This window comes from Chanodichthys erythropterus, chromosome 17 (genome assembly GCF_024489055.1).
Source record: "Chanodichthys erythropterus isolate Z2021 chromosome 17, ASM2448905v1, whole genome shotgun sequence".
Classification (NCBI taxonomy): Eukaryota; Metazoa; Chordata; class Actinopteri; order Cypriniformes; family Xenocyprididae; genus Chanodichthys; species Chanodichthys erythropterus.
In genome coordinates, this window is record NC_090237.1 from 35,689,711 (window position 1) to 35,704,239 (window position 14,529).

The 14,529-nt window shown below is 37.2% G+C and overlaps 1 long non-coding RNA gene across 1 annotated transcript; it reads left to right on the top strand.

The window, feature by feature from the left end:
- Positions 1–7,793: 7,793 nt before the first annotated feature.
- LOC137005025 (uncharacterized) lies at positions 7,794–13,320 on the top strand. The gene is made up of 4 exons (XR_010892202.1): positions 7,794–8,048; positions 8,552–10,639; positions 11,048–11,177; positions 11,625–13,320. It is a non-coding gene; the product is annotated as an uncharacterized lncRNA (long non-coding RNA).
- The last annotated feature ends 1,209 nt before the right edge of the window (positions 13,321–14,529 follow it).

A 14,529-nucleotide genomic window follows, 5' to 3' on the forward strand; every position in this document is an offset into this window, starting at 1 on the left:
GTACAGGCCAATCTGCACACGCTTACATACTGTTTTCAAAACTGTTAAACTTATGTTCAAAACAATAACATAATACAAAACTCAATAAGACAGCAATTTGCTACATTCCTACAGTAATATTTTAAAGAAATATATTTTAAATCTTAAAATTAAATGCTATAAAAACTATTGAATTGTATCTGTATCAGTGGATGGTGTGTATACAAATTCTTGTATTTTGGAATTATAAAAAATTATAAAAATAAATAAACGACATAAAATATTGATGAATTCTGCATCATGTCTGATTCATTCCAGTAACATATATATTGCAGTGAATTATAAACAGATGTGTCCTTGTTTTACACAAGAAAACACTGTATAATGCTACATGTTGTTAGTGTTTTTTAGGTCACTGTTTTGTGGGTGACAGAGTGTGTTTATCGGCTGTCAACCTTTGCTAGTGTTCTGGAAGAATAAGTTGATTTGAGACCTGAATACAGTGTTTTGGTAGTTGTAGTGCATTTTGAATGTGAAATGAACTGCTTTGCCAAGATGAAAGTTGGTTAGGAGAACAGTGTGAAGAGTTTTGCAAAAGTGACCTAAGTATTGAGAAATGTGTCCTAGCGTCTGTAAAAAACTGTAATTATGATTGTGCCCCCTCAAGTAAAGTCATGACATAAGTATACATTAACAAACCATTAGTTGATGTTAGTATATGGTTAGTTAATAATGAGTTAATTATGTTTGTGCCCCCTCAAGTAAAGTCATGACATGATGCACATATCACACATTAACTAATATATGAATAATCACTAAGAGTGCCATCCTTATTCCTTTACACCCCGGTACAAAAAAACTAAAATAAAAAGTATTTGTATTTTATTTTTATTTATATAATTAAACATATATGGACTTGAAAGCAAGCCATAAACATACCTGTAAAGACACACATAAGGCACATTTACATGTAAAATAGTGCATGTCCACAAGCTAATGCTAATCAAAGCATATACATTTAAACGACAAAAATACAAATACAGTTAATAACTGCACATAACCTCCTGAAAGCCCCAATAAAACATACATGTAAATATGTCTTTAATTATTAATTCGGCTTACCAAAGCAGTCAACATTTATTAGTTTAAAATTCCAGCAACACAGCAAACGCGCCAAGAGAACACCTAGCATACGCCACTAATGAGTGTCCCGCCAGAAACAAACCCTACATACTTTAGTTCCGGGAATAAACTATGACTATTTAGCTATGACTAAATATAAATGAACTATAAAAATCAGAAAACAGTTTAGATCAAATTAAATTTATTAGTGGTAGTTAGTCTATTTTCCACATTTGATTAGACCGATCTATGTAATTAATGGCTAAATAATCATGTGCCATTGCAATTATTTGTCACAAAGCTGCAGATGGCAGATTATGATATTACAGTGTAAATTATGACAGTATTAAATCACGTTTAATTCAAATTCAGAGTACTTCTTGTTTACTCTTATGGAGGCTGATTTATTTAGTTCACCCCTAAATGTTAATTAATGCATTAATTATCAAACATGTATTAACGCGTAGTTAAGGCTGCTGTTTTCATGCATGAATCCCTATGACTCCTGTCGTAGTTAAGGATCACTCTTCATTAGTTCATATCTTAACTAATCATAAGTTCATGTTGAAGTAACTATTAATTTAGGTATTAGTTCATGGTTATTCATGTACTGTTATTGTAAAGTGTTACCTATTTTACAGTTTTTGCCCGTTGCTTGAACTCATTTTGCAAAACTTCGCTCATTGTGCCAAAACTTTACTCACAATGACACAACACTGGGAAATATGCCATTCACATCTGTGTCAAATTGAAACTCTGCTATCAAAGCCTAAAATTCCTTTGTCAAGATGTAACACTAATGACAAAATGACACACACTTGCATCATATGCATACACTTTCAGATCAGGGGTACACACTAGTCTACTTTATATAAAACACTGCAGTCTTTGATTTTTACAGTTTATTCAGAAGGCATATTTTCAGGAGGCACATTTTCAAACAACTAAAAAAGCAAATAGGCCTATTCAATATTGTACATTGCCAAAAGAAAAAAAAAAAGAAAAAAAAAAAAAGTAACAAAAACACTGTAAACACAGAAAATCATGACTTTTGTGCATACGTGGGCTCATGGATCCCGCCGTCTGTTGGGGTCTGGCCACAGGATCTCATCGACATCGCAAGCAATGTCTTCTCCCGCTAGGAAACGGCGAAAATATCCCCTTGCATGTCGAAACCATCCATGGATTGCTGTCACCTGAATGTCGCCGCAGGCCTGTTCCATTGCCTGCAGAAGAGGCATGCGGGCATGTGGTTGGCGGTCATATACACGCCATCTCCAAGTCGAAAAGAATTCCTCTATATGGTTTAAAAATGGTGAGTAAGGGGGCAATTATACCACTTCAAATTGATTGTGGTTGGTGAACCAGGCCTGGACCAGAGCAGCCCGATGGAAACTGACATTATCCCATACCACCACAAACCTGGGCTGATCTGGTCTGTTATTGACAACTATATTATAGAGAGCATCTAGAAATGTGAGTATATGTTGGGTATTGTATGGGCCTAGTTTAGCATGATGATGCAGAACCCCTCGAAGGCTTATGGTGGCACACAATGTGATATTTCCCCCGCGCTGCCCCAGGACATGCACAATTGTCCTTTGGCCAATTACATTACGACCCCGTCGTCTTGTTTTGCTCAGGCCGAATCCAGCTTCATCAATGAAAATGAATTCATGAGGCTGTGCAGCTCCATCCATGGCCAAGATTCTCTGAAACAAACAAAAAAAACATATTACTGTACAGTGCTACACATACAGAACCCTCTCCCCATCACACAGGTACCTGTGTAGCTCTCCGAATTGATCCATGGGGTACTGATATGGTACATACATTCACCAATACTGTATTGTAAATGTAAAGGACAATTACACTTACCCGTACATATTCAGCTTGAAGTCCTTTGAACCTAATGCTGTTCCTCTCAAATGGGACCCTGTAGAGCGGTTTCATGGTGATGTTGTGTTTTCCCAATATGTGTCTGATGGTGGTGATGCTCACATGGTTTATGTTGTTGAACACTTGGCTGTCTGCAAGAATTTTCTGTCGTAGCTGGTGGAGACGGATGGCATTATCTGCCCTCACTAGGTCCACAATGGCAAGTTCCTGCTGTTGTGTGAGCAGGCGTTGGCGTCCTCCCCCAGAAGGTCTTCTAGTTATTCTAGAGAAATGCAACCACAAATTGTCATCAGTTTGCTTCTTTTTCTTACAGTACTTTACTGTATATACTGTATCATCCACTGTACTGAAACATCTCAATATAAGTAATCATGTTATGTTTCACGAAAACTACCACTTTGGCTGCAAAAGGAGCATTAGCACCCTGCAATACCCTGTACACGTGATGTGGTAATGTGATATACTGTAATAGAGTGCTGTAAATACCATCTGAGTAGAGTAGAAGGTAGAGAGGTGAAGACATACCTGTTTTCTAGTCGGAATGTTCTTATTGCAGATGCCACTGTGAAGCGGCTTAGATGTGGGTGGACTCTCTGCCCAGCTTCCCTCATAGTCAGGCCATGGTTGATGACATGGTCCACCAAAGTTGCTCTTATATCATCTGAAATAGGGGTCCGTGCATGGCCTCTTCGACCCTGACCTCCTCCTCCTCCTCCTCCTCCTCCACCTCCTCCTCCTCCACCTCCTCCTCCTCCACCTCCTCCTCCTCCTCCACCTCCTCCTCCACCTCCTCCTCCTCCTCCTCCACCTCCTCCTCCACCTCCTCCTCCTCCACCCCCTCCTCCACCCCTTCCTCCACCCCCTCCTCCACCCCTTCCTCCACCCTTCCTTGGTCTACCTCTTGCTCTCCCTCCATCCATGCTTGCAAAGTTCTTGAAATGGGTAAACTGAGTGCTTTTTGTAGCTGTCTGATTGGTGTTCAGTTTTGCAAGTAAGTGCCTTCAGGTGTGTATTTGAGTGGTTGCAATTACCTGATGTGTTTTGTATTTTGGATACATGTGTTTTCCAAATATCACCCTGAGATTTCATTTTTGAACAAAGTGTCTTATGTATGAAATAGTGTGTAGTGTGCAGGACCAAGTGTGTTGCATAAAGGAGTAAGTGTGTTGCAGAATTGCAACTAGAGTGCAAAGCAGCGCTTTTGTTTAAGGTATGGGTACATGTGTTTGAGGTATGGTAACAAAAGCTTCAAGTTGTGTTACTTTAGTCTAAGCATGGGTCTATAGTGTTCAAGCAATGGGCAAAAACTGTAATGAAATATATTTTAAATCTTAAAATTAAATGCTATAAAAACAATTGAATTGTATCTGCTTCAGTGGATGGTGTGTACACAAATTCTTGTATTTTGGAATTACTCAGTGCAAAAAAATAAAAATAAATAAACGACATAAAATGTCGAATAATTCTGCATCATGTCTGATTTATTCCAGTAACATATATTGCAGTGAATTATAAAAAGAAATGTGTTCTCGTTTTACACAAGAAAACATTGTATAATGCTACATGTTGTTATGTAGGTTTTTTGTTTTTTGTTTTTTAGGTCATTGTTTTGTGGGTGACAGTGTGTTTGTCGGCTGTCACCCTTTGCTAGTGCTCTGGAAGAATGAGTTTATTTGAGACCTGAATAAAGTGTTTTGGTAGTTGTACCCATATGGAAAAGTTTTGTTAAAAACATCTGTGATTCTTATATGTTCTAACAGAATATTATAAGGGACATATATGCTGTAAAAAAATGCATATACAAATTGCAAAATATTTATGTATTTTCAATCCTATATGTCATATATGCCCAAGATATAACTAAAGTCTTACAGATTTTCATTATGTAAAAACAGGTAAATAATACAAATTCAATAGGCCTACGAATGTCCACCATATCTCTTAAGATGTGTATAAAACATAGTGCATCAGTATAAGGCTGTACTTCACTCATGCCCTCGCTCTTATCTTGTCCTAAGTGGAGCCCTACGCCTGTCAATCACAGTCATATAATGTATAATCATAGACTTTCAATCTCAGATGAAACACATATAAACTAGACGCAAGCACATATATTAATTACAAAATTAATATTTTAATTACAAAACTAATTAATTAAATTAACATTTTAACGTGGGATGACACTTGGTGACTTTAGTCGCATTAGCTAGCCTATGTGAACACAAAAATCATGGACATGATTCAGATATTTTAAAGGGTCAGGGAAAAAGTCACACTTGGCTCCTTTGTGGTTAAAAATGACCGCCATAGGAAATTAATGGGAAATACGAAAACACACAAAAACTCTGAGAATCTTTTGGTGGTACAAACTACAAATCAACCATTGTGCAGAAAAAGTGCACAGCAATGAAGGGGTCACGCTCTAAAATATCAAGAGTGCAAAACAGACACATTACACTAGTGTGACTATAAAACAGAGCAAGTTTTTGCAAATGTGAAATATCAAGAAAATCAAGAATTCAGCCACTATGCAGGAAAAAAACAGCAAAGAAGAAGTTTACAAGCACAAATGAACTACACTCTAAAAAATGCTGGGTTAAAAACAATCCAAGTTGGGTTGAAAATGGACAAATCCAGCAATTGGGTTGTTTTAACCCAGTGGTAGGGTTAAATGTTTGCCCAACCTGCTGGGTAGTTTTATTTAACTCAACTATTGTTTAAAAATTACTGTATTGCTTTATTAAAATTAACCCAAAGTATGTTGGAAATGAACATTTATTAATGTTCAATGAATAATTATTAAACAATAAACATTTATTAAATTGCTTATTAATACATTTATATTAATAAACTATTAAACTATTAAATTTATAGTAATAAAATATTAAAGCTTATTAATAAACATTCACCTTTTGTCTATTATTGTTGTCTCTAATTGTATCTGGTTTTTAATTTCCCAACTATTTTGTGTTCATTTTAAGCTAGCCATATAGCAATTTTTAAATAATAGTTGGTTAATTGGTGTAACCCAGGTAACCTATGCTACCAGCAAAGAGAAAAAAGTTAAGAAAAGGAAACAAAATCTAGAAGAAAAAGAGATTCATCCAATCACTGATCGTGCTGCAGTGAGAGACACCCCTAAGAGCCAATAGTAGCGGCGCATTCATAAGTCCCGCCCACTGGTCGCGCCGGCGCTGCTTTCAGCGTGAGCAGATGAGAGAGAGAGTCAGAGCAGATCGATCAGCACAGACGGACCAGACAGTTTCTCCAGAACATCCACTGATCTAACTGGAAATGTGATTGAGTGCACTAAAATTGGAGCTTTTGAAGTCGATGCGTCAGCCTGAAGTGTTGTCGCCGGAGACAGAGAAGAGAGAGACGGAGCGGATCTCAGCGTGTTGAAGCACTGTGAGTAATCGTCCTTGTGTGAATATAGATATGATTCTGTTCTGCTTTAGTGAGCGAAAGTTCAGATATTAATCCGAATATAATGTAAATAACATGTCGAAGTTTCTAAAATGATTAATTCTGAGCCGTTTGAGTAAGTTACGGTAGGCCGCGTGCACACAGCGCGATCAGAACTGATTAGCACATGGGCTAAAGCTAACGCGTAAACATGATAATTGTGTCATGAAATGAGATCAAGAGTGATATATGAGTGTCGGTGTGTTTTATAACTGCCTATTAATGTTTAATTTGATTGTGTCAATTTGAGATATTCATATGATTTATGGTAATGTCTGAATCAAAAATAATATATGGTAGGGCTGCACGATTAATCGCATGCTATTCTCACGCGCATTTCGTCAGTAAAGCCGGTTCCCTGATTACCGCTAAATCGCCATCACCTGCTTTCAAATGAAGCGGCATTTAATAGACAGAGCCGTAGATCACTGAAAAGCCACACAATATCGCGTTCATATCGCAGATGAATCGCCTGCGATAATGAACGCGATATTGCGTGGCTTGTCTGTGAACTACGGCTCTGTCCTCTTCAGCTCTGCAGCCTCAGCCTGACCCACCGGTGGGTCCAATATTGCATGATCATAATTATTTGCAAAAATCTATAAATTATGGAGCACAAAACTAGACATATAGGGTATCTTTTAAAAGCTTAGAACCTCAGCTTTCTTGCTAATTCAGTCACTTTTGCATTTGTATTACACTAAAGAACATAATAAGGTCTAAATTCAACCCCCCCGCATCGACCCCCCCCCCCCCCTTGAAAAAATCATATTCATAATATTCAATTTAATATTTATATCAGACAGACTCACCAAACATAGACAAGTCATATATCAAATGAAAGCTCTCACTCTCCAGAATATCATTGCATAGTTTATTTCACCGATCCATTATGTTTTAGTATCGAAATTATCAAAAGAATCATTAAGATAAAAATGACTCCTTTGAACAAGCTAATACATGAATCATATTCCTGCTCCGATCACTACTTCCTCGTGTTGCTACTAGCCTCACATGCTATATCAGCTCGTTCTTTAGGTTGTTTTCTTCAAAATGAGACTATTTTCACCTGTCTATGAGCATGTATGGCCAAACGACACTGTAATATGTGTCAGAAGTGCAGATCTAAACATGGGATGCAGCCAAAAACGTTTATTACTCTTAGGATCAATGATCTTTGTTAGCGGCGATTTTTTGATGACGTCATCGCGCATGTCGTCCTACCATCATAAAGCTAGCTCTCTTAGCTCTCCATAGACATGTCGATCACTTTCCTAGCCCATTCATTGGCTAAGATATGCGCTTGTAAAGTTGAGGAGGCGGGACCACTGAGCGTGTCTTCCTGAGGACGTCCTGTTCAGCTAGAATGCTAGTTGGGGAGTACTGTCAGTGTTTTCCCCTGTATTATTGCGTAAAAAAACTGGTTAGAACACTTTGTCTTTGCGCAATGGCTTCACAAAAGGTGTTTTTGGTTTGAATTCGGTTTTGGAGGAGCTTGATCGTCTGTTGAGTGACTGAATCTTTCAGCAACATTAGCTTTGATGCGGTCAGAAAAGCTGCGTGGGAGAAGATACTCATCCTCAGTAAGTAACGTTACACATAAGCGTTGTCTTTGTGCATTTCATATCGTGTGTTGCATGCATATTTGTACTGTTGCATGCATGTTTTATTTTTTCCATGCATATTTGTATTGTTTCACGCATTTGTGCATCAGTTGCATTTAGGAGTGCATTGCCATGTGCGCTTTTATAAATGTTTCGTCTGCACGCGAATTGCAGTTTATATAACTGTTTCTGTTTAGTGCATATTTTAATAATTGCTTGCATTTGTGCATTGGTTGTGCTAATTTTTTTTTTTTTTGCATGCATGCACTTGTATTTGTGTATCTTTTTTGTGGTTATGCGAATTGCTTTTGTGAATGTTATGTGCATAAGTGAATTGCATTTGTGCATCTGTTATGTGTATATATGAATTACCTTTGTGCATATGTTTAATTATTTTAGCATGCATTTGTGCACATGTATCATTATTTTAGCATGCATTTCAGGATTTCAATGTGAATTTACAAATTTGTTTTGTTTTTCAGACTAGACTGAGTGATGAAGGATGGATAGTAGCTAAGAAGTCAGCCAGGCACCTAGAAGGAAGTTTTTGGCCTCCAGCACACTTCCCACTTCCATCTCTATCATAAAATTGTGAACAAATACAATAAAAAATACAAATTATTCCACTGACTTTGTTAAAATGTAGGTGATTTTCTGTAAAATGAGACCAATTTTATCCATTTACTCTAACATATATGAGTAGGGCACTCTTTTTAATTCAGGTATTCCCAATTTTTTCAGTACAAGTACACATGGAGGCGCCAGTGCCTCCTTTCAGTTAAATCTCAATAATTTTTGTTCAGAAGGAGATATCAAGTAGATTCTTTTTTCCCCTGTTTACTGATATCCAGTGGAATAAAAAGAAATATTCTAAAGGGGAATAGACAAAACAGATCATAAATTACAGACTCTTAAATCAAATATTGATTTGAAAAATAAATAAAAATCAATTTTTTTTTATTTGTTTATCATAAAATTGTGAATAAATACAATAAAATAAATGCAACATTCCACCACTGTGTTAAAACTATGAGGGTTTTCTTTAAAATGAGACCATTTTTATCCTTTTAGTCCAACGTATACGAGTAGGGCACTCTTTTTAATTCAGGTATGCCCAATTCTTTCAGAAACAAGACCGTATAAGTTCACATGGAGGCGCCAACACCTCCTTTCAGTTAAATCTCAATAACTTTTGTTCAGAAGGAGATATCAAGTAGATTCTTTTTTCCCATGTTTACTGTCAACTAGTGGAATCAAAAGAAACTTCCTGCAGGGACATGGACCAAATAGATCCTACACTACAGACTCTCAAAATAAAACGTAATTGAAAAATTAATAAAAATCTGACTTTTTATTTGTGTTTATCATAAAATTATGAATACATACTAAAAGATATAAGCAATATTATATTACTGTTTTAAAATATAGAGGGTGTTCTGTAAAATGAGACCATTTTTATCCCTTTACTCCAATTTATATGGGTAAGGCACTCTTTTTAATTCGGGTATGTCCAGTTCTTTCAGAAATCAAAAATAGAGACAGGAAAGGAACGCTTCGAGGCACCAATACCTCCTTTCAGTAAAATCTCAATAACTTTTGTTTACAAGGAGATATCAAGAAGATTATTTTTTCCCCTGTTTACTACCACCTAGTGGAATAAAAAGAAACTTTCTGCAGGTTCATAGCTGAAGCCAATCCTAAATTACAAATTTTTAATAAAAATAATAATAAAAAATTATGTAAAAATTTGACTTTTTATCTGTGTTTATCATAACATTGTGAAAACATACAATAAAATATATACAATATCCCACCACTGTGTTAAAATATAGAGGGTTTTCTGTAAAATTAGACCATTTTTATCAATTTACTGCAATGTTTGTGGCTAGGGTGTTCTTTTAAATTCAGGTATGCCTAATTCTCTAAAAAAAACAAAAAATGCTGCAGAGCTGAAGAGGTTAAAAGGCGCTCCGTTTAAAAACAGATGATGGCGATTTAGCGGTAATCAGGGAACCGGCTTTACTGACGAAATGCGCGTGAGAATAGCATGCGATTAATCGTGCAGCCCTAATATATGGTTTGCTAAATAATGACTAAAGGGCGTTTACTGTACATTCAGTTAAGCATTAATTACTAGCTTATTTTTGTTTGTTTTTGCATGAATGTGGATCTTTCAAATGTTTAATAAATCTTAATTAATGGCTAATATGCCCTTACTAGCCTGTATGTTAAGTTAATCATTAATTACTAGTGTGTATGTGCATAATTGTGCATAATTGTGGACCCTTAAAAAACGTATTAACATCTGCCTCCCTCCCCTTCAGGTACAGTCATTTTATATATTAATCTGTTTACATTTATTGAGGTAAGAAGACAAATATCTAAGAAAGTTAATGCGTATCATTTCCATCTCTTGCTTCTTGTTCCTTGACAGACCCAAAGGAAAAGGACATGAAGGATAAGAGAAATGAATGACTGTTGATGAGTATCAAGCACAACCTCAAAAGAGACTCAGAGGAGGCTGAAAAAAATGCAGGAAAACAGAAAAATTGAGAAATGATAACAAAAAAGTAAAAAAAAAATGCACATATTAGTTATTTTACTGTTTGGTGAATCAGCAGCCAGCTATCAAACTGTTTGGTGGTTTATTTTAGTAGTGTTTTTTCTGTCTTTACACTTAAAACTTTTAAATTATTGTAGAACTGCTATTGTTTCAATATTATTATTCAACTTGCTATGTAAAGTTAAGACAAAGAATTCAATAATTATTGGTAATTAATTGCATTATTATCAAGTATATGACAAGAAATCTGAAAGTTATCCAACCTCTAACATCTGGCATGATGGCTTTGAAAATGCATCACTAACATTAAATTAATTAGCTTAGATGACCAAATGTACACATAGGATGTAGCAGAGTTGGTAAATAGGTGTAAGAGATTGCTTTATCATTTATTTTGCTATATTTTTGTTGCTAGAGCTACCAAATCTGATAAATGAAGTGAAGATGGCCCTAAAGTCTCAGTGTTCGTCAGCATCAGTTACATGACTTGGAAGATGTGACGGGATTTGCCACAGAGTAATTACAGAGCCCTTACAACAGAACAGGTAGTGTACTAGTTTATCAAGTCAATGAAGTGCAGAAACCCTGTTGTTGTTATTACTATATTCAAAGTGATCCAGTTGGAGTAAGTTTAGGTTAAAGGATTAGTTCAGTTTGAAATGAAAATTAGCCCCAGCTTTACTCACCCTCAAGCCATCCTTGGTGTATATGACTTTCTTCTTTCTGATGAACACAATCTGAGAAATATTAATAAATATTCTGACGCATCCAAGCTTTATAATGGCAGTGAATGGGATCAATGAGTATAAGGCTGAAGAAAGTGCCTCTATCCATCATAAATGTACTCCACACGGCTCCGGGGGTTAATAAAGACCTTCTGAAGCGAAGCGATGCGTTTACAAAGGTGTTTGTGTTCACTTTATGAATATTTATGCAACACAAAAAGGTAATGTATTTATTTATTTGTATATATTTTTTCTTTCTCTTATCAGGTAAATGCTGCTTATGACGACTTACTCCTCCATAACAATGTTAGCTGGCTGAGTAAGGGAAGAGTCTTGGAAAGGTTTTGGGCCATCAGGAAAGATTTGGAGATGTTTTTGTCCCAGCAGAAGAATGTCAAAGCCAGCCATTACTTGGATTTTCTGAGGGATAATGACACCATGGAGGTTGTGGCCTTTTTAGTGGACATAACATCTCATCTAAATGAACTAAATCTGAAGCTCCAGGGCCAAGGCAACACAGTGTGTGATCTGAGGGCAGCAGTACGCTCCTTTGAAAGACGGCTGGAGATCTTTAAGAGTGTCATCACAGGGCCACATATCTACTTTCCAACTCTTCTCCAGCAGACTAATGGCAATCACCATCGTCACCATCTTTCCTTTTTGGAGAAGCTAGCTGAAAATTTCAGGATGCGCTTTGAGGGCTTCAATGTAGGCAGACAAGTGCTGCTCTGCATTCCATCTCCATTCCTAGTCAAGAATGTTGAGGAGTTTTCAAAAGAAATCAAGAGCATCTTCCCGTGGGCAAGCATGACATCTCTGCAGACTGAACTCATTTACTTGCAGGAAAATGTGGCTTTGCAGGAAGTGGACTGTGACACTGTTACCTTTTGGACTAAAATGGTAACAGCTGAAAATTTCCCCAATCTACAGAAAGTAGCCATGTGTGTTCTTAACATGTTTGGGTCAACCTATTGGTGTGAGTGCAATGAATGCTGTAAAGAACTCACACTGCAGCAGCTTGACTAATGAACATTTAGGCCAGTGTCTCCATCTAGCAACCACACCTTTTGTGCCATGGTTTTGGCAGCTGATGGGAGACAGACAGTGCCATTTCTCACATTAGACTGCTCTGTATTTTGCACCATGTTACTTTTGTGGTGTTTTGTTAAGAAAAATCCAGACACTTAAATGAATTGTTTTGCCACTTTTGCACTTGTTATTCATGTATTTTGAATGCAAAAGGCACCTTATTTTTTCATAAAATTAATGTTGATTTGTTATATAACACGTTTTGTAATTACCATTAGTTCCGGACCTTTGTCAATGATGAAAATTAAGATTTGGACCTTTGAATGTAGACTTTGAGAAACCCTGGTGTAACATTTTAGCAGTTTTTTTTTAAATGTATTTTTGCCTACAATTAGAAAAATGTTTTCCTGACTCACCGGTAAGTGAGGATAGCTGGGAACATCCTGCTGTGAGCCGGATCCAGCTGGTCCAGGATGGTGTAGGACCACGCGGCCAGCTTCTTGTGGCACCGCTGACACTCCAGGTATTCCGTCGCCACAAAATACCAGCCGTGAAAGTTCAGCACCCACCTCACTGTCTTGTAGAGTCCACAAGCTGTCAGTTGCTGACCGGACCGTCTGCAGTTTGGCGAGCTGCTGATCAGCTTGTAGGACCACATCCAGACCTGCCAACATGTACGCATTTTGCGTACCAGGTACGCATTTTGACCTCAAAGTACGCTGGTACGATTTGTCATTCTATACTACACAAAAACCCGGTGACTCCTCTGTGCACGCCTAGTACTCAAATCCAGCAAAAGAGTTGGACCAATCTGAGCGTTGGGTTCATTTCCCTAAATGGCAAGAGGGGATGACTGACAAATGCGTACAGCCTATCAATAAAAAGAGACTGCAAATCGACAGCAATACAAAATCCCGCTTGATCCCTCCTTCCACTCCCGCCGTCTGTGACTGAATTCTCAAGCGAGGACAGTACAGCAGTCATGGTACTTCTGACACCTTAAGGTAAACGAATATAAAATGGTAATGTTGAACAACAAATCTAAATAAAATTGAAATCGCTGATTATGAAAATGTGTCTGACTGACTGACAAGCGCGAGTCTGGAGAAACAGGCGTTTATTTATTTATTCTCAGTGTTGAGAAACATATATAGCCTACATGTGTTGCGTTATTGTGTTAATACTAACTAAAGTAACTAATTGTTACATAGCCTACTTATTTTGTATGAAAACTAGCACATTAGTTACTTATGCATTTAACATGACAAGTAACATAATTACAAGTAACTAACCCTAAACCAAACCCTAACCCTAACTGTAACTCTATAGTAAGTACATGTAGATAATTAATAGTACTCAGTACTTATTTGAGTATTTACAATGTAACTACGGCACTGTAAAATAAAGTGTAACCATATATAAAAATATATATATAATAATAATATAATATAGATATATATATATCAGTGGCGGCTACTGGTCTGTCAGAGAGGGCAAGTTCATTTTCGGCCTACATCATAAAATTGTCTATTTATTTAAAAGTAAATTCTGCCCTACGTTCCTTTTCAAGAAAATGGTCTGTGACCCTGTCGTACCAACTAGGAGTCTTTTCAAGTGACTTGACCAGTGTCCTCTCAATGGCCAGCAGAGCTAGGCTGCTTAAACGGCCTTGGCCCATTGTGTTTCGGGTGTAGGACTTGAGTCGCTTTAAACAGGAGAAGCTCCTTTCTACACCTGCAGATGTAGCTCCAATTGTTGCCACTAATGAGAACAGTTTGTAAAGCTGAGGCATTGCACTGTCCAACTCTATGTCTTTAAGGAACACCAAGTAATCACACAGCTTCCCCCTGTTACCCTGCAAGTCCTGATCTGAATACAGGACTTGAAGTTCTGACCTCAGTCTTCCTGAATCAAAGTAATGGCCATAACTTTTCAGGACACTTTGGAAGGCCTCCTCTGGAAATACCTGTCTCATGTCATCAAATTTCCCTGGATTGACTAATTCTAAGAAGAGCATGCTTTCCAAATTTGAAAAACATTGAGGAATCTGCTCCAAGATGTTATCAAGGATGGCCATGTACAGATTTCTGTATCGCACTTGGGATCCTGCAATTGGGTCAGACGGCGCTTTCTCATGGGCTCA